Genomic DNA, 19,512 nt, shown 5'->3' with positions numbered 1-19,512 from the left:
ATACACTTCAACCCATCCCTGACTGTATTACAATACACACACTTCAACCCACCCCTGACTCTATTACAATACACACCAACCCACCCCTGACTGTATCACAATACACACACTTCAACCCACCCCGACTGCATTACAATACACACATTTCAACCAACCCCTGACTGTATTACAATACACACCAACCCACCCCTGATTGTATTTCAATACACACACTTCAACCCACCCCTGACTGTATTACAATACACACACTTCAACGCACCCCCTGAGTGTATTTCAATACACACCAACCCATCCCTGACTGTATTTCAATACACACCAACCCACCCCTGCCTGCATTACAATACACACACTTCAATCCACCCACTGACTGTATTACAATACACACACTTCAACCGACCCCTGACTGTATTACAATACACACACTTCAACCCATCCGACTCTATTACAATACACACCAACCCACCTGACTGTATTACAATACACACCAACCCACCCCTGACTGTATTACAATATGCACCAACCCACCCCTGACTGTATTAGAATACACACACTTCAACCGACCCCTGACTGTATTACAATAGACACACTTCAACCCACCCGACTCTATTACAATACACACCAACCCACCTGACTGTATTACAATACACACCAACCCACCCCTGACTGTATTACAATACACACCAACTGACCCCTGACTGTATTACAATACACACCAACCCTCCCCTGACTGTATTGGAATACACACACTTCAACCCCCCCCCCCGACTGTATTACAATACACACACTTCAACCCACCCCTGACTGTATTACAATACACACCAACCCACCCCTGACTGTATTACAATATACACACTTCCACCCACCCCTGACTGTATTACAATACACTTCAACCCATCCCTGACTGTATTACAATACACTTCAACCCATCCCTGAATGTATTACAATACACACCAACCCATCCCTGACTGTATTACAATACACACACTTCAACACACCCCCTGACTGTATTACAATACACACATTTCAACTCAACCCTGACTGTATTACAATACACACCAACCCACCCCTAACTGTATTACAATACACACATTTCAACCCACCCCTGACTGTATTACAATACACACACTTCAACCCACCCACTGACTGTATTTCAATACACACACTTCAACCCACCCATGACTGTATTACAATACACACCAACCCACCTGCTGACTGTATTACAATACACACCAACCCACCCTTGACTGTATTACAATACACACTAACCCACCCCTGACTGTATTACAATACACACCAACCCTCCCCTGACTGTATTACAATACACACACTTCAACCCACCCCTGACTGTATTACAATACACACACTTCAACCCACCCCTGACTGTATCACAATACACACACTTCAACCCACCCCGACTGCATTACAATACACACATTTCAACCAACCCCTGACTGTATTACAATACACACCAACCCACCCCTGACTGTATTACAATACACACACTTCAATCCACCCACTGACTGTATTTCAATACACACACTTCAACCCACCCACTGACTGTATTACAATACACACCAACCCACCTGCTGACTGTATTACGATACACACCAACCCATCCTGACTGTACTACAATATACACCAACCCACCCCTGTGTGTATTACAATACACACCAACCCACACCTGACTGTATTATAATACACACCAACCCTCCCTTGACTGTATTACAATACACACACTTCAACCCACCCCTGACTGTATTACAATACACAGCAACCCACCCCTGACTGTATTACAGTACACACCAACCCAACCCTGACTGTATTACAATACACACCAACCCACCCCTGACTGTATCACAATACACACACTTCAACCCACCCCGACTGCATTACAATACACACCAACCCACCCCTGATTGTATTTCAATACACACACTTCAACCCACCCACTGACTGTATTACAATACACACCAACCCACCCCTGACTGTATTACAATATGCACCAACCCACCCCTGACTGTATTACAATACACACACTTCAACCCACCCCTGACTGTATTACAATACACACACTTCAACCCACCCCTGACTGTATTACAATACACACCAACCCACCCCTGACTGTATTACAATACACACACTTCAACCCACCCCTGACTGTATTTCAATACACACCAACCCACCCCTGACTGTATTTCAATACACACATTTCAACCCACCCCTGACTGTATTACAATACACACACTTCAACCCACCCCTGACTGTATTACAATACATACACTTCAACCCACCCACTGAGTGTATTTCAATACACACACTTCAACCCACCCTGTGACTGTATTACAATACTCACATTTCAACCCACCACTGACTGTATTACAATACACACGCTTCAACCCACCCGCTGACTACAATTTTACCTAATCAACCACCTGTCCTTCGTCTCAGTCACTCTTCATGCTGCATTTACTTATTCACCATCTGCCCCATCCTCTCACCTGTCACTTTAGTTCCCGTACCACTGCCGATCTACATTTAAACCCTCCCCAACAGCTCTAGGAAATCTGTCAGCAGATTTTGGCTCCCTCGTCAAGTTGAGGTGTAACCTATACATTTTTACTGGGTTCATTTCTGGGCTGAGGTGTTCATCCCACGAGAAGAGATGAATAAGATTGGATATAACTATTTAAAATAATGTAATTTCATTGAATTGTAATGTCATGAGATAAATTATTTGGGTGGTTGCTCAATGCCTGGATACTTCAATGTAGAGAGGTTCTCTCCAGGGCAGAGGTTCCCAGTGTGGGATCCATGGACCTTTTGGTTAATGACTTAAACTTGTATGGCAGGGACTTGGGAACCAGTATGATACAGCTGAGGATGAGCCAGCAGGTTTACAAGTACGTTTGTAGTTGATGGGTATAACCTGAATGTAATGAAGGACAAGCCAATGATTGGGTACAAATACAGACGGAGCAAAGAGCTAAGTTGTACCATAGAAGCAAAATTCAAAAGAATGAAGATTGCAAGACTGAAGGTGCTGTATTTAAATGCGCATAGCATTTCGAATAAGGTGGACGAACTTGTGATGCAATTAGAGATTGGTTGGTATGACATTGTGGGCATCACTGAGCCATGGTTGAAAGAAGGCCATAACATCAAAGGATACACTTTGTATCGAAAGGAGAGGCAGGAAGGCATTGGCGGTGCTGTGGCTCTGTTGATGAGCTAAGGAATTACATCTTTAGTTAGAGGTGACATAGGGTCAGAGAATGTTGAATCTTTGTGGGTGGAGTTAAGAAATTGCAGGGGTTAAAAAAACATTATGGGAATCATATATAGGTCTCCAAATAGTAGCCAAGATGTGGGGTTGAGATTGCAAAGGGAGCTGGAAAAGGCCTGTAATAAGGGTAATGACATAATTGTGATGGGAGACTTCAAGGGTATTGGAAAAATCAGATTGGTGTCAGATCGCAAGAGAGGAAATTTGTTGAATGCCTACAAGATGGCTTTTTAGAGCAGCTTGTGCTTGAGCCTACTTGGGGGGGAAAGGCTGTCTTAGATTGGGTGTTGTGTAATGACCCAGATCTTATTAGGGAGCTTAATGTAAATGAACCCTTAGGAGGCAGTGATCATAATATGATTGAATTCATACCGCAACTTGAGAGGGAGAAGCATAAATCACATGTATCTTTATCACAATGGACAAAGGGAATTACAAAGGCATAAGAGAGGAGCTTGCCGGAGGATACTGGCAGGGACGACGGCAGAGGAGAGCTGGGTGAAGTTTCAGGAAATAGTTCACAAGGCACAGGATAGAGGAAGAAGTTCTCAAATTGTAGGGGTAGGCAACCATGGCTGACACTGGAAACTAAGGACTGCATAAATGCTAAAGAAAGGGCATATAAGGTAGCAAAAGTGAGTGGGAAGTTGGATGGTTGGGAAGCTTTTAAAATCCAACAAAAAGCAATTAAGAAAGCTATAAGAAGGGAAAAGATCAAATATGAGGGCAAACTAGCCAATAGTTATAAAGCAGGATATCAAAAGTTTTTTCAGTTATATAAAGAAGTAAAAGGGAGGTGAGAGTTTATATTGGAGTACTTGAAAATGATGCTGCTGAGGTAGTAATGGGGAACAAAGAAATGGCAAATGAACTTAATAGGTACTTCGCATCAGTCTTCATTGTGGAAGATACTAGCATTGTGCCAGACTTCAGTGAGTATCATTGCTATTGCAAAGGAAAAGATGCTGGGCAAACTCAAAAGTCTTAAGGTGAATAAATCACCTGGGCCAGATGGACTGCATCTCAGAGTTCTGGGAGAGGTTGCTGAAGAGATAATGGGTGCATTGATCACAATCTTTCAAGAATCACTTGATTCTAGCATGGTCCCAGAGGACTGGAAGATTGTAATGTAACTCCCCTCTTTAAGAAAGGAAGAAGGCACAAGAAAGGAAATTATAGGCCAGTTAGCCTAACCTTAGTGGCTGAGAGAATGTTGGGGTCTGTTATTCAGGATGAGGTTCTGAGGTACTTGGAGACTGATGATAAAATGTCAGCAAGGGTTCTGTGAAGGGAAATCTTGCCTGACAAATCTGTTAGTGTTCTTCGAGGAAGTAACAAGTGAGGTGGACAAAGGAGAGGCAGAGAATGTCATTTACTTGGATTTTCAGAAGGCTTTTGATAAGATGCCACACATGAGGCTGCTTAACAAGATAAAATCCTATGGAATTACAGGAAAGATACTGCCATGGATAGTGGAATGACTGACAGGCAGGAGGCAGCGAGTGGTTGGCTGCCAGTGACTAGTGGTGCTCCTTAGGGGTCAGTATTGTGACCACTACTTTTCACATTGTTTGTCAGTGATTTAGATAATGGAATTAAAGCCTTTGTGGCAAAGTTTGCGGAGGATACTATGATAGATGGATGGGTAGGTAGTGCTGAGGAAGCAATGCGGTTGCAGCCGGATATAGGCAGAATGGAAGAATGGGCAAAAGAGTGGCAGATGGAATAAAGCGTTGGGAAATATATGATAATAAATTTTGGTAACAGGAAAAATAGTGTATTATTATCTAAATGGGGAGAAGGTTCAAACATCAGAGGTGCAGAGGGACTTAGGAGTCCTCATGCGAGACTCCCAGAAGGTTAATTTACAGGTTGAGTTTGTGGTAAAGAACGCAAGTGTAATGTTGGTATTTATTTCAAGTGGAATAGACATAAAAGCAAGGAGATAATGCTGAGCCTTTATAAGACAGTAGTCAGGTTGCACTTGGAGTATTGTCAACAGTTTTGGGCCCCATATCTTAGAAAGGATGTGTTGTTGGAGAGAGTCCAGAGGAGGTTCACGATGATTATTCCGAGAATGAAAGGGTTCACATATGAGGAGCGGTTGGCAGCTTTGAGCCTGTACTCACTGGAATTAAGAATGCGGGAGGTTGGGGTGGGAGCTCGTTGAAGCCTACTGAATGTTGAAAGGACTGGATAGGGTGGATGTTTCCACTAGTGGGGCATCCAGAACTAGAGGGCACAGCCTCCAAATTGAGGGGCAACCCTTTAGAACAGAGGTAAGGAGGAATTTTTTTTGGCAGAGAGTAGTAAATCTCTGGAATGCTCTGCCACAGACTACGGTGGAGGCCAAGTCTATGTGTATATTTAAGGTGGAAGTTGATCGTTTCCTGATCGGTCAGGGTGTCAAAGGTTATGGCGAGAAGGCAAGCGTATGGGGTTGACTGCGATCTGCCATGATGGAACGGCAGAGCAGACTTGATGGCCTAATTCTGCTCCTATGTCTTATAAGTATTGATACTGGTGCACGGCATAAAGGTTGGGTATCCCTGCGCTGGGACATCTCACGTCAGAATAAAGGATCTACAAAACAGCACTGAGTTGAGAAGAAATTTCTTTATCTTGAATTTCATAAATCTGTGGAATTTTTCAGTTTTGAGAGCAGAGTGTTCAGTTGCTTTGTATATTCCAAGGTTTAAATTCATAAGCTTCTTGGACACCAAAGTAACTGCAGGAAATGAGAGTTGCACAGAATCAGCAATGGCATTGAATGGCTGAGTACATCGGACTGCCTACAAGATCTATTCCTTCCTCTTTTTTTGTATCCTTTTGATCAAATTGCTCATTAACCAGCTAATTTAGGTTTGAAGTTTATTAAGGAGAAGTGATGGGATTGGTGTTGAAAACTTTTCTGCAATTTAAAAACAAAGTGCTGGAAACACTTAATGAGCCAGGCTGCATTGTGGGGAAAAAAAAGTATGAATGTTTTGTGTTAAGACCTTTAATCAGAACTGTTGCATGGAGACACCAATTTGGTTTTAATTTGCAGGGAAGGTAGAAGAGAGATAGATAGAATGAGCATAATGTTTGTGTCGGGGTGAGGTTAGTATTTCTGTGAGATCCTCCAACTAAATGGCTAGATGCTGATAATAAAGATAAAGAAGCATGTGTTGCAATTAGCAGAGTTTTGAGACATGCACAGAAGACTGCTTACAGCGAGGGAAATACTGAATCAATATGATTGACTTTGAGTGAAAATGCCACGTCTGATGCTGACAAGATACCTGAACTTGTAGAATTTGCAGACCAAATGTGGAAGCTTGCAGCATCCCCCACCAGAGTATGAGGTGCAGTTCCTCAAGCAAGTCTCGGGCTTTGTTATAACAGTTCATAAGGGCACAAAAGTCATAGTGGGATGGAAAATTCAAGGGGAAGGCAGTAGGAAACAGCATAATTTCAGCAGATTGATTGCAGGTGCTCCTCAAAGTGGTCACCCAATCTGCATTTCCAATGTGGATGAGACTGCATTCTGAACAACAAATGCGGTACATTCGATGGGAAAAGTGCTGTTTCACCCGGAGAAACTGTTAAGTCCCTAGATAGTGGAAAGAAAACGGATCAAACAAATATGTATTGTATCAGCTATAGCTGCGCAAGGAAGTGCAATATGACAGCTGGTCAGTGGAGACCGAAGAACAGACCAGGGAGTGATAAAGGGAAAGGTCATTTTTAAGTGCTAATAATGAACAGAGAGAAACATGTATGGTGATGGAATCTTATTGCAGCTGATGGAAATTGTGAAGGCTTATTCACAGAATGTGTAGGCTGGTAGGGTAGGAGGTGAGAACAAAGGGAATTGTATCCTGCTTTGTTTAATAGTCAAAGTATATTTTTTATGGAAGTGTATATACTATATACTATCTTGAGATTTGTCTCCTTACAGGCAGCCACAAAAACAAAGAAACCTAATAGAACCATTTAAAAAAAAGACCGTCAAACACCCAATGTACAGAAAAAAATCAAAATGTGCAAGCATCTAAAGTTCATGAAAGTGAGTCCATAGCCCTTTAAGTTGCAGGTCACGGCCTCGGTTCAGTACTGAGATGAGTAAATCTTGTGGAGCAGCAAGCTGAACCCTTGCCTTCAGCCCCAACACCCTGGCGTTTTCAATCTGCTATTCAGGAATGAGACTGGGCAGGTGACAGAAGTTGGTGTAGAAGAATACTTTACATCTAGTGACCACAGTGACATTAGTTTCAAAGTAAATATGCAAAAACATAGGTCTGTCCACAAGTTGAGATTCTAAATTGGACAAAGGCCAATTTTGATGGTATCAGAAATGTCATAGTCATACTTTATTGATCCTGGGGGAAATTGGTTTTCAGTACAGTTGCACCATAAATAATTAAATAGTAATATGTAAATTATACCAGGAAATAAGTCCAAGATCAGCCTATTGGCTCAGGGTGTCTGACCCTCCAAGGGAGGAATTGTAAAGTTTGATGGCCACAGGCAGGAATGACTTCCTGTGATGCTCTGTGTTGCATCTTGGTGGAATGAGTCTCTGGCAGAATGTACTCCTGTGCCCAACCAGTCCATTATGTAGTGGATGGGAGACATTGTCCATGATGGCATGCAACTTGGACAGCATCCTCTTTTCAGACATCACTGTCAGAGAGTCCGGTTCCATCCCCACAGCAGCACTGGCCTTACGAATGAGTTTGTTGATTCTGTTGGTGTCTGCTACCCTCAGCCTGCTGCCCCAGCACACAACAGCAAACATGATCGCACTGGCCACCACAGACTCGTAGAACATCCTCAGCATCGTCCGACTGGCAAGTGTGGATTAGGACGGGCCGTTTTTTGGCAAAGGTGTACTTGGTAAAGTGGGAGGCCTTCAAAAGTGAAAATTTGAGAGTACAAAGCTTGTACGTGCCTGTCAGAATAAAATGTAAAGATCATAAGTTAAAGGAACCTTGGTTTTCAAGAGATATTGAGGCCCTAGTATAAACAGTAAGGAACAAATAAGGTGTATAGCAGGTATAGGCAAGTAGGAACAAATGAGGTGCTTACAGAGTATAAGAAATGCAAGAGAACACTTAAGAAAGAAATCAGGTGGAACAAAAGAAGGTATGATGTTTCCTTAGCAGATAAAGTGAAGGAGAATTCTAAGAGATTCTACAGATGTGTTAAGACCAGAAGGATTGCAAGGGACAAAATTGGTCGTCTAGAAGATCAGAATGGTAATCCATGTGTGGAGCTGAAAGAAATGGGGGAGGTCTTAAATAAATGTTTTGCATCTGTATTTACTCAGGCGACGGACACAGAGTCTACAGAATTGAGGCAAAGTGGCATCCACTTCATGGACCGTGTACAGATTACAGAGGAGGTGGTGTTTGCTGTCCCGAGACAAGTCGGTGGATAAATCTCCATGGCTGACAAGGTGTTCCCTTAGACCCTACGGGATGCAAGTACAGAATTGCTGGGGCCCAAGCAGAGATATTTAAATCATTCTTAGTGACAGAAGAGGTACTAGAGGATTGGAGGATAGCCAATGTTGTTCCACTGTTTAAAAACAGATGTAATCATAAACCAGGAAGTTATAGGCCAGGTAATCTGACCATGAGTCAGTAGTGGGAAGGTTATTGGAAGTTATTCTAAGGGAACAGACATATAAGTATTTGGATAGACATGGACTGATTAAGGATAGTCAGCATGGCTTCATATGTGGTAGGTCATGTATAATCAATCGTAGAGTTTTTAGAAGAAATTACCAGGATTAGTTAATGAAAGCAAGGCGGTGGATTTTGTCTATGTAGACTTTAGCAAGGCATTTGACAAGGTCCCGCATGGGAGGTTGGTCAAGAAGGTTCAGCCGTCCTGCATTGAAGATGATATAGTAAATTGGATTAGACATTGATTTTGTGGGAGAAGCTGGAGAGTGGCAGTAGATGGTTGCTTCTCTTACTGGAGGTCTGTGACCAGTGGTGTGCCACTGGAATTGGTTTTAGATCCATTGTTGTTTGTCATTTGTATCAGTGATCTGGCTTATAAATGACACCAAGATTGGGGGTATAGTGGACAGAGAGGAAGGCTATCATGGCTTGCAGATGGATGAATATCAGCTGGAAAAATGGTCTGAAAAATGGCGGCTGGAATTTAATGCAGACAAATGCAAAGTAGCATCACAAGTAGATAGTGTCATAAAGCTTTTGGCACCTTGGCCTTCATAAAGTATTGAGTATAGGAGATGGGATGTTATGGTGAAATTGTATAAGACATTGGTGAAACCTAATTTGGGGAATTGTATGCAGTTTTGGTCACCTACCTAAAGGAAAATGTAAATAAGGTTGAAAGAGTACAGGGAAAATTTACAAGGATGTTGCTGGGTCGGGGAACTTGAGTTATAATCAAAGATTAAATAGAGTAGGACGTTGTTCCTTTGAACAGAGAAGATTCAGAGGAGATTTGATAGAGGCATGCAAAATTATGAGGGGTATAGATAGGGTAAATGCAAGCAGGCTTTTTCCACTGAGGTTAGCTGGGACTACAACCAGAGGGCATGGGTTAAGGATGAAAGGTAAAAAGTTTAATGGGAGCATGACGGGAAACTTCATTCAGGAGGTCGTAAAAGTGTTGAATAAGCTCCCAGTGCAAATGATGCATGCAAGCTTGAATTTAACTTTTAAGCGAAGTTGGTATTGGTACATGGATAGTAGGGGTAAGGAGGACTATGCAGGTCGATGGGTGTCGGCAGTTTAAATGGTTTTGGCATGGACTAAATTGGCTAAAGGGCCTGTTTTTGTGCTGTACTTTTCTATGTATGACTAATCTGGCCTGGCATTTAAATTGATCAAACCTCGAGTTGTTCCTTGCTCTCAAACCTGGGCCCTCCCTGCCACTTCAATACAGTCCTGGGCTTGGGTTCCATCGCCTTGATTCAGCCCATACCTGACCTTTTCAATTCGGTCCAGTACTTAAATCAAGCAGGCCTTGGGTCCTGTCCCGCCGCCTTGATTCGGCTTGTAAATGCCACAACCATCCTGCTTCTTCAGTTCACACTTCAAAAATGCCAGGTGGAATAGGAAGTTCAGAAATTCAACTCCAAGAGGGAAGTTACAGACTGTTGATTGCAGTGATCGTTTTCCAGAAATAGTGTGATTAATAAAATACTTACTAACTTTCTTTGTTTTGTTTGCTACAGGCAAGTAGTCGCTGTATATTTGAAAGGTATATGAAAGCAGAGGTGCAGGAAGTTGATAAGATATATAATCTCTACCAATCGATGAGAAAGTCAAGCATGACAGTGCCTTTATGTACTTAGAGTTTGCGCAGATTTGTCATGTCAACTAAAATTTTGGCAAACTTCTAATTTTGTGCAGTGGAGATTATCCTGATTAGTTGCATCACGGCTTGGTATGGAAACACCAATGCCCAAGAAAGGAAAGTCTATAAATAGTGGCTGATGCAGCCCAGTCTATTATAGGCAAAGATCTCACCACCACTGAGCACACTGCCAGGAGAATGCAGTATCCACAATCAAGGACCCTGATCATCTCAATCATGCACTCTTCTCAGTGCTGCCATTGGGAAGGAGCCATAGGTTCCACATCACCAGGTTCAGAGACTCTTATTGCCTTTCAACCATCAGACTCTTGAATCACTGTGGACCACTTCACCCCTCTGTGAATACGTGGCTCCTCCGTTGAGAGACCTAAGTGCACCAAGTTCCTAGGAGTTCACATCACAGATGACCTCACCTGGTCCCTTAATATCACCTCCCTGCACAAGAAGGCACAGCAGCGCCTCCACCTCCTAAGAAGATTAAGGCAAGTAAGGCCACCACATCCCATCGTAACTACGTTTACAGGAGCACAATTGAGAGCGCCTTGATAAGTTGCATCTCCTTCTGGTATGGGAGCAGTCAAGCATCGGACTGGAAGTCCCTACAAAGGACTGTGAGAACCCCTGAGAGGATCATAGGGGTCTCCCTACCATCCAACGGGGACATTTATCAGGAGCGTTGCATATGCAGGGCCCTTAGTATTATTAAGGATCCCACCAATCCATCCAGCATCCTCTTTGACTTTCTACCATCAGGCAGGATACAATGCATAAAAATAAGAACGGTCAGGATGGGAAACAGTTTCTTCCCCCAGGCCATGAGACTTCTGAACTCGCGGCTACATTGTATTCAAAGTGTCACTGGTTAATCTGTTCTGTATCTTCCAATATTTAAAATCAATGCACCTTAGTTTGTTACAAATGTGTGATTCATCTATAGATTTTATAAGTTATTGTGTGCTTTACACCCTGGTTTGGAGAATATACATTATATGGTTATATATGTTATATACATGTATATATTTAAATGATAGTAAACTTGACTTACCTCAACTCTGAACTGATTCCACAACCTATGGACTCAATTCAAGCATTCTATAACTCCCGTTCTCAGTTAATTTATCTATTTCTATTTGCACAGTTTGTCTTTTGCACATTGGTTGTGTATCAATATTTGTGTGTAATTTTTAATTGATTCTATTGTATTTACAGCCTGCAATAAAATGAATCTCATGGTAGTTTCTGGTGTCATATAGCTGTATATGTGCCTAATTGTAGTAATTTTATGTATTACACTGTACTGTTGCTGCAAATAACAAATTTCATGATGTGAGTGATGATAAACCTGATTCTGATACGGGTGTCTATTCTTCACTGAGAGTGAGAAGGGGGCAGGGAGAGGGGAATCATGGTCAGGGAAAAGGGAAATGGACAGGGGAGGAAGCATTAGAGAGATATTCTGTAATAATCAATAAACCAATTGTTTAGAATCAAATGACCTTGCCTGGTGGTTTGGGGCTGGGTGTGTGTGTGTGTGTGTGTGTGTGTGTGTGTGTGTGTATATATATACACACACACACACCCCGTACTGTACATACTTAGATAATATCGAGTTCAAGTCACTTTTTATTGTCATTTTGACCATAACTGCTGATACAGTACACAGTAAAAACGAGACAACGTTTTTCAGGACCATGGTGCTACATGAATAACACAAAAACTACACTGAACTACGTAAAAACAACACAAAAACTACACTAGACTACAGACCTACCCAGGACTGCATAAAGTGCATAAAACAGTACAGGCATTACAATAAATAATAAACAAGACAATAGGCACAGTAGAGGGCAGTAGGTTGGTGTCAGTCCAGGCTCTGGGTATTGAGGAGTCTGATGGCTTGGGGGAAGAAACTATTACATAATCTGGTCGTGAGAGCCTGAATGCTTTGGTGCCTTTTGCCAGATGGCAGGAGGGAGAAGAGTTTGTATGAGGGGTGCGTGGGGTCCTTCATAATGCTGTTTGCTTTACGGATGCAGCATGTGGTGTAAATGTCTGTAATGGTAGGAAGAGAGACCCCGATAATCTTCTCAACTGACCTCACTATCCGCTGCAGGGTCTTGCGATCCGAGATGGTGCAATTTCTGAACCAGGCAGTGATGCAACTGCTCAGGATGCTCTCAATACAACCTCTGTAGAATGTGGTGAGGATGGGGGGTGGGAGATGGACTTTTCTCAGCCTTCGCAGAAAGTACAGACGCTGCTGGACTTTCTTTGCTATGGAGCTGGTGTTGAGGGACCAGGTGAGATTCTCCGCCAGGTGAACACCAAGAAATCTGGTGCTCTTAATGATCTCTATGGAGGAGTTGTCGATGTTCAGCGGAGAGTGGTTGCTCCATGTCCTCCTGAAGTCAACAACCATCTCTTTTGTTCATACTCAGAGACAGGTTGTTGGCTCTGCACCGTCTGTTAGCCGCTGCACCTCCTCTCTGTATGCTGACTCATCATTCTTGCTGATGAGACCCACCACGGTCGTGTCATCGGCGAACTTGATGATGTGGTTCGAGCTGTGTGTTGCAGCACAGTCGTGGATCAGCAGAGTGAACAGCAGTGGACTGAGCACACAGCCCTGGGGGGGGGGGGGGGGGGCCTGTGCTCAGTGTGATGGTGTTGGAGATGCTGCTTCCAATCTGGGCTGACTGAGGTCTCCCAGTCAGGAAGTCTAGGATCCATTTGCAGAGGGAGGTGTTCAGGCCCAGTAGGCTCAGCTTTCCAATCAGTTTCTGAGGAATAATTGTGTTGAATGCTGAACTGAAGTCTATGAACAGCTTTCGAACGTACGTGTCTTTTTTGTCCAGGTGGGTTAGGGCCAGGTGGGGGGTGATGACAATGGCGTCGTCTGTTGAACAGTTGGGACAGTATGTGAACTGCAGGGGGTCCAGTGAGGAGGGCAGCAGGGTCTTGATGTGCCTCATGACGAGCCTTTCGAAACACTTCATGATGATGAATATGAGTGCGACGGGACGGTAGTCGTTGAGGTGGGACACTGAAGTCTTCTTCGGCACGGGGACGATGGTGGCGGCCTTGAAGCACGTAGGAACGGCGCGCTGTTTGTTTCCAACGTGTTCTCCCCTCTCGTTGCAAAGTCCACGTTCTGATGGAATCTGGGGAGCACTGACTTAGGGTTCGTGTGGTTAAAATCTCCGGCGATAATAAACAGTCCATCAGGGTGTGCGTTCTGCAGTTCGCTAATAGTCCCATATGGTTCACAGAGCACCTCCTTAGCATTAGTGCTGAGGGGAAATGTGGACACCAACTATAAGGACAGTGGTGAATTCCTGTGGTAAGTAAAATGGTCTGCATCTAACAGTCACAAACTCCACTAGCAATGAGCAGTATCTGGAAACCAGCAGAGTTCTTGCACCATTCCATATTGATGTAAACACACAAGCCACCACCCTCACGTCTAACCAGAAAGAGCTGCATCTCTGTCTGCTCCAAACAAGACGAGTCTGTCCAGCTGAATGGCGACGTCCGGGATTCCATCAGTGAGCCATGTTTCCATGAAAACATATGCACAGCAGACTCTGTACTCCTGCCGAGTATTTCATTGGAGTCGGATGTAGTCCAATTTATTTTGAACTTGGAACTTACCTTGAGATATAGTCAAGGAATTTGTCCTTTAAGGTAAAGGGAAAGCCACTCTTGTGGAAGAAGGAGGACATTTTAGTTTCATCATTGGGCTAAACACAATAGAGTCATTGGAAGTGGAAAATAGAATGGAATATTTTGAGAATGTAAGTGGGAGGAATTAAAGTCTAGGTACCTATGGAAGTCTAGGCTGGTATTGGAAATTCATAGCTAACTTTTCTCCTGAAAGAGAGAGAGAGAAAGAGACAGACTCAAGAAGGGAAGAGTCAGAGAATGACTGCGAAGATGAGAACAAGGTGGAGATTGGCCATAATAGTAATGCTGCATCACAATAGCACCACCCTTGTCAGAACATTTAAGGATGATATCAGGGTGGTTCTCTGTGAGCAGAGAGCTGCAACTTCGGAAGGTTGAAAAGGATTGAAAGGACTTGGAAAAAGCAAGGTGATTCTTATCCTCTTGCAGTTGATGGCAGTCTTTGAATAGATTCCTAAAGGGTAAGAGGCCAGTGGATCAGCAGTTCTCAATGGGAGAAGTTGTTCATAGTTTGGGATGAAGACTCCTGGTCAAAGAAATAAGCAGATGTAGAGGCAGCAGACGAAGACTTAAATGTCTTTTGGGCTCAGAATTAATTAGATGGCGCCATAGGTGAACAAAACTAATTCTGCTAGTTGGGTAGTTCAGCACAAGGTAACATTACTTTCAGGTGAAATTGAAACCTCTGTAAGTATCAGCTACTAGAAGGTCATTTGTATTTTAAATCTGAGTTGGATAGATAATTGCTTGGAGATGGCTAAAGGTGGATGAACCTGTATAACAGATCTCTCTGTCATTAAGAGTTGAGGGGCTGTTCCTCTCTTCCTCTCAGAATGATTTCTGCTAGTCTTTTCAACTCCTCTTTGTGGAGGTGACTTGCACACTCTGTTTTTGATTTCCTTGGGTGTTTCAGCTTGGATCTTCTAAGGTAACTAAGGCTTTATTGTTTGAGCTAATTCACCCAATAGTTTTCTTGTTAATCAATAATTGAGGTGAGTTGTTTAATAGCACTTCATGGACCAATCCCATGGCAACTATTTGCATTACATTCATCGCTTTCACCATTTAAACCTAACTGAATACTGCTAGCCAAATGTGCATTGCAGAGAATGAGAAGAATTCTCTATTGCTAAATAAATGCAGCAGACCATCAAACTAAGGAAGATTAAATGCACGTATCTGGGATTTTAGTTTTACAGTCCATGTTTGTGTAAAAGCACAAATTGAATTGCATGAGATAAGAAGCCAAAATTCAAAGTTCCGTTCCCTTGCACTTACATTGAATGTCCACAATAAGCACAAACAGTTTTCAAAAGAGGAAAACATTAACAATAGGGATTTTTCAAATTGGCTGAAGCATTTACAGAAGTCAGACTCAAAGCTAGTTAAAGGCTTCCTTGTTCAAGTAGAATTGACTGACAAAGGGCATTTATTTCTTTACATTTTTTTAAAAGTATGTACTTGTATCTCAACCGCTTTCAACATTGCCACTGAATTTAGTCCATTGATGAATACTTTACTTGTTCTCTGTCTCATTTTTCTCGCTGTTGAAGACAGCTCCAAAGTGCACAATGCTAGCAAGTCTCCGAACTGCTGGTCAAAGCAAAAACTTGCAGTCTGAATATTAAATGCCTTTGAGGATGACTAGTCCAGTCATGAGCTTAAACAATTGTTCCTCAAGTACTTTGCAATAATCAGGCAGTTTTCGGCCCCACTTTTTCTACTCCCTTCCTTCAAGTGTGACTTACCTTTATCAGGTTTCAAGACTGGTCGTCTTTCCTCCGAACACAGCTTCTACCTGACTATCTCTGGTGTCGAGGCTCCTCGTTATGAATGTGTACATATGCAGTGCAGGAGCTTCCAGCCATAAAAATCCCACACTTTGAGAACATTTAAGCCAAAATATTTGCATGCTGGTGAACATTCCTAATATTTTTTCCCAATTAAAATTTGATGGACCCCTTGATTAATGGTAGGGGTCCGTCGCATAAAAATAGGTTGGGAACCCCTGGTATGAGGAGTGTCTGATGGCTCTCGGCCTGTACTCATTGGAATTTAGAAGAATGAGGGGAGATCTCATTGAAACCTATTGAATATTGAAAGGCCGAGATAGAGTGAACATGAAGAGGATGTTTCCTATAGTGAGGAGACTAGGATCAGAGGGTACAGTGTCAGAGTGCAAGGATATCCCTTCAGAACAGAGAAGAGGAGGAATTTCTTTAGCCAGAAGGTGGTGAATCTGTGGAATTCATTGCTACAGATGGCTGTGGAAGCCAAGTTTTGAGGCATATTTAGTGCGGAGGTTTTCTTAGGTTCTTAACTAATAAGAGTATCAAAGGTTATAGGGCGAAGGCAAGAGAATGGGGTTGAGAAAGATAATAAGTCAGTTCCGGCATTTTGGAGCAAACTCGATGGGCCGATGACCTAATTCTCCTCCTATGTCGTATGGTTTTATGCTGTTATTATGAATTAAAGAATTGATCTTAATATGCTGGGGAGCTATCCATTAAATGGTCTTTTCGTCTGTTCATGTATTCACATTTATTTAAGTTTGTTTATTGATGTTTGTGCTCATGGCTGTTTGCACTAATTGTCTTGTAAATTGTTGAACTATTGTCAGACTATTGTAAACAAGAGAAAATCTGCAGATGCTGGTAATCCAAGCAGCACACACAAAATGTTGGAGGAATTCAGCAGGCCAGGCAGCATCTATGGAAAAGAGTATAGTCGAGGTTTCGGGCCGAGACCCTTCAGCAGAACAGGAGACAGAAAAGAGGAGTCAGAGTAAGGTGGGGGGAGGGGAGGAAGAAACACAAGGTGATAGGTGAAATTAGGAGGGGTGGGGGAGAGGTGAAGTAAAGAGCTGGGAGGTTGATTGGTGAAAAAGATACACGGCTGGAGAAGGGGGAATCTGATAGGAGAGGACAGAAGGGATAGGGAAAAAGAAAAGGAGAAGCACCAGAAGGAGGTGATGGGCAGGTAAAGAGATAAGGTGAGAGAGTGGAATGGGGAATGGTGGAGGGAGCTGTGTTCCTGGAAGTTTGAGAAATCGATGTTGGAGGCTACCCAGATGGAATATAAGGTGTTGCTCCTCCAACTTGAGTGTGGCCTCATTGCAACAGTAAAAGGGGCCATAGTCTGACATGTTGGAATGGGAATGGGAAATGGAATTAAAGTGGGTGACCACTCGAGATCCTCCTTGTTCTGGCGGTAAGTGTGTAGGTGCTCGGCGAAGCGGTCTCCCAATCTATGTCGGGTCTCACCGATGTACAGGAGGCCACACCAGAGATGCAGGACCCCAACAGACTCACCTGGAAGAACTACTTAGGGCCCTGAATGGTAGTTAGGGAGGAGGTATAGAGGTAGGTGTAGTACTTGTTCCACTTGGAAGGAAAAGTGTCAGGAGGGAGATCAGTGTGGAGGGATGAATGGCAAGTGCTCAATGGTTGGTAAGGCTTTACTGAGATGTACTGGACTAAATCCACTAACCATTGTAGGATTTTCTGCAAAGGCATTGATGTTCCCATACAAGGCTGTAGTGCCGCCGGTCATACACTTTCCACCACACATCTGTACAAGTTTGTCATGGTTTATGACGACGTGCCGAATCTCCACAGACTCCAAGGAAGTAGAGGTGCTGTTGTGCTTTTTTTGCAATAGTATTTATATGATAGGTCCAGGACAGGTTCTCTGAGACAGTGACACCCATCCCATACTTCATACATCTGATCTGATCTGTAGTGACATTGCCTTCATGTCATTTTAAATTATTATGACTTTATTGTTGCTCTTCTGAGATAAGTTGTATAAAATCACTGGAATTTCCTCATCTATCTGGATGATTGAGATTTTAGTCCTTCAACATCATTATTACTATCAACTCCTGTTTCAATGTCATCATTGCTTGATGGATTTCTCTGTATTTTTGTAGCCTCATTGTTCGCTTGTTTTTGGAAATTAATAGGACCTAATAAATTGGGCAAAACCATTCAAATAAATCAGAATTCTTGTCAGAATGTTGCATAATGTAAACAATAGTAGCAAAATGAAATGAATTATCAGGCTTTTGATATTGCAGTTTGCTCATGTTTATTTAAATTTTGTTAGAATTATTTTTGCTGTTTCAGGTTTTCTAAAGTTCTCACTTTCTAACAAAATACCATAATTCACATTGGAATTAGATCTTTATCGTTTGAGGCTGTTCTGCCATTGATTTTTGATTTAGATTAATTTTTCCTCCCTTTGGCAGTGCTGAGTATCCATTTCTACCTAGGACAAAACCATTACCCATGCCCAAGCCTTCTCTATTCACCATTTATTCTGTGCAGATTGGTGATCATGTTAGGTCTCATGTCATCGATGGTTTTTCTCTTCATGTTCAGATTTTCTTCGAAATAAAAAGAACTCCCTTTTAGGGACAAATTCTTCTTCTATTTCTTGTAATTTAATTATAACTATTATATCATGATGTAAAGTGTTTGTTTTTGTTTCAGCAGGTATAAGAAACATTAAAACTCAATGCTCATTTCTTCTTGTAGTGCACAGTAGTTATAATCCTGCATGTATGATACTTTAACTAATGTTGCTAGGCAAAATCTTCCCATTAAACAATTAATTAATGCTCCTAATTTGGAATGATTTAGTGGTACTGAAATTTCTTAGCTAACAGATTCATCAGTAGGATTGATTTACTTATTAATATCTAATAACTGGTTTAGCATCTTAACACTTGGCAGCAGCATTCATTTCGTTCGTGTAATTGTGTTCGACTGCATACAATCGTAACCTTGATTTCAGCTATATATGTGGTAAATCATCCACAGTTTGCAGTTCTGGCAAGTTTGCATCATTTGAGATAGTGATTCTGCTTAAAAATTTCACAAAATATTAAATCTTTTATAATATGGTAGTTTACATTTTGCAATGACTAAATTCAAGTATAGCAATGCTTTCTTTGGTTGTGTCTGATGGCTCTTGAGCCTGTGACTCAAAATAGTTCAGTACTGTTAAAACTGCTGCTGCCAACTTAGACTGAACTTAGACGTGTTCTTGAGCACCAAGCTGATACCAAATCTAACTAGTTGCTCTGCATGTGGCGGGCCTCCAGCTACCTTTCTGCCCAGTTCTCAATCATGTTGGTGGCTTATAGCTTAATGCGAGTCCATATAATGCATTGCATTATTATGGGTGATCTTCAC

The 19,512-nt window shown here is 42.3% G+C and overlaps 1 protein-coding gene across 6 annotated transcripts in view; it reads left to right on the top strand.

Annotated features, from left to right (window-relative positions):
• The window catches only part of numb (NUMB endocytic adaptor protein), a 272,755-nt gene that overhangs the window by 141,945 nt on the left and 111,298 nt on the right, over positions 1-19,512 (top strand). The gene's annotated exons all lie outside the window — the stretch shown is intronic.

The sequence above is a fragment of the Mobula birostris genome, chromosome 1 (genome assembly GCF_030028105.1).
Source record: "Mobula birostris isolate sMobBir1 chromosome 1, sMobBir1.hap1, whole genome shotgun sequence".
NCBI classification, from domain to species: Eukaryota; Metazoa; Chordata; class Chondrichthyes; order Myliobatiformes; family Myliobatidae; genus Mobula; species Mobula birostris.
Note: the sequence above shows the minus strand (reverse complement) of the source record. Positions and strands in the feature narration are given on the sequence as shown.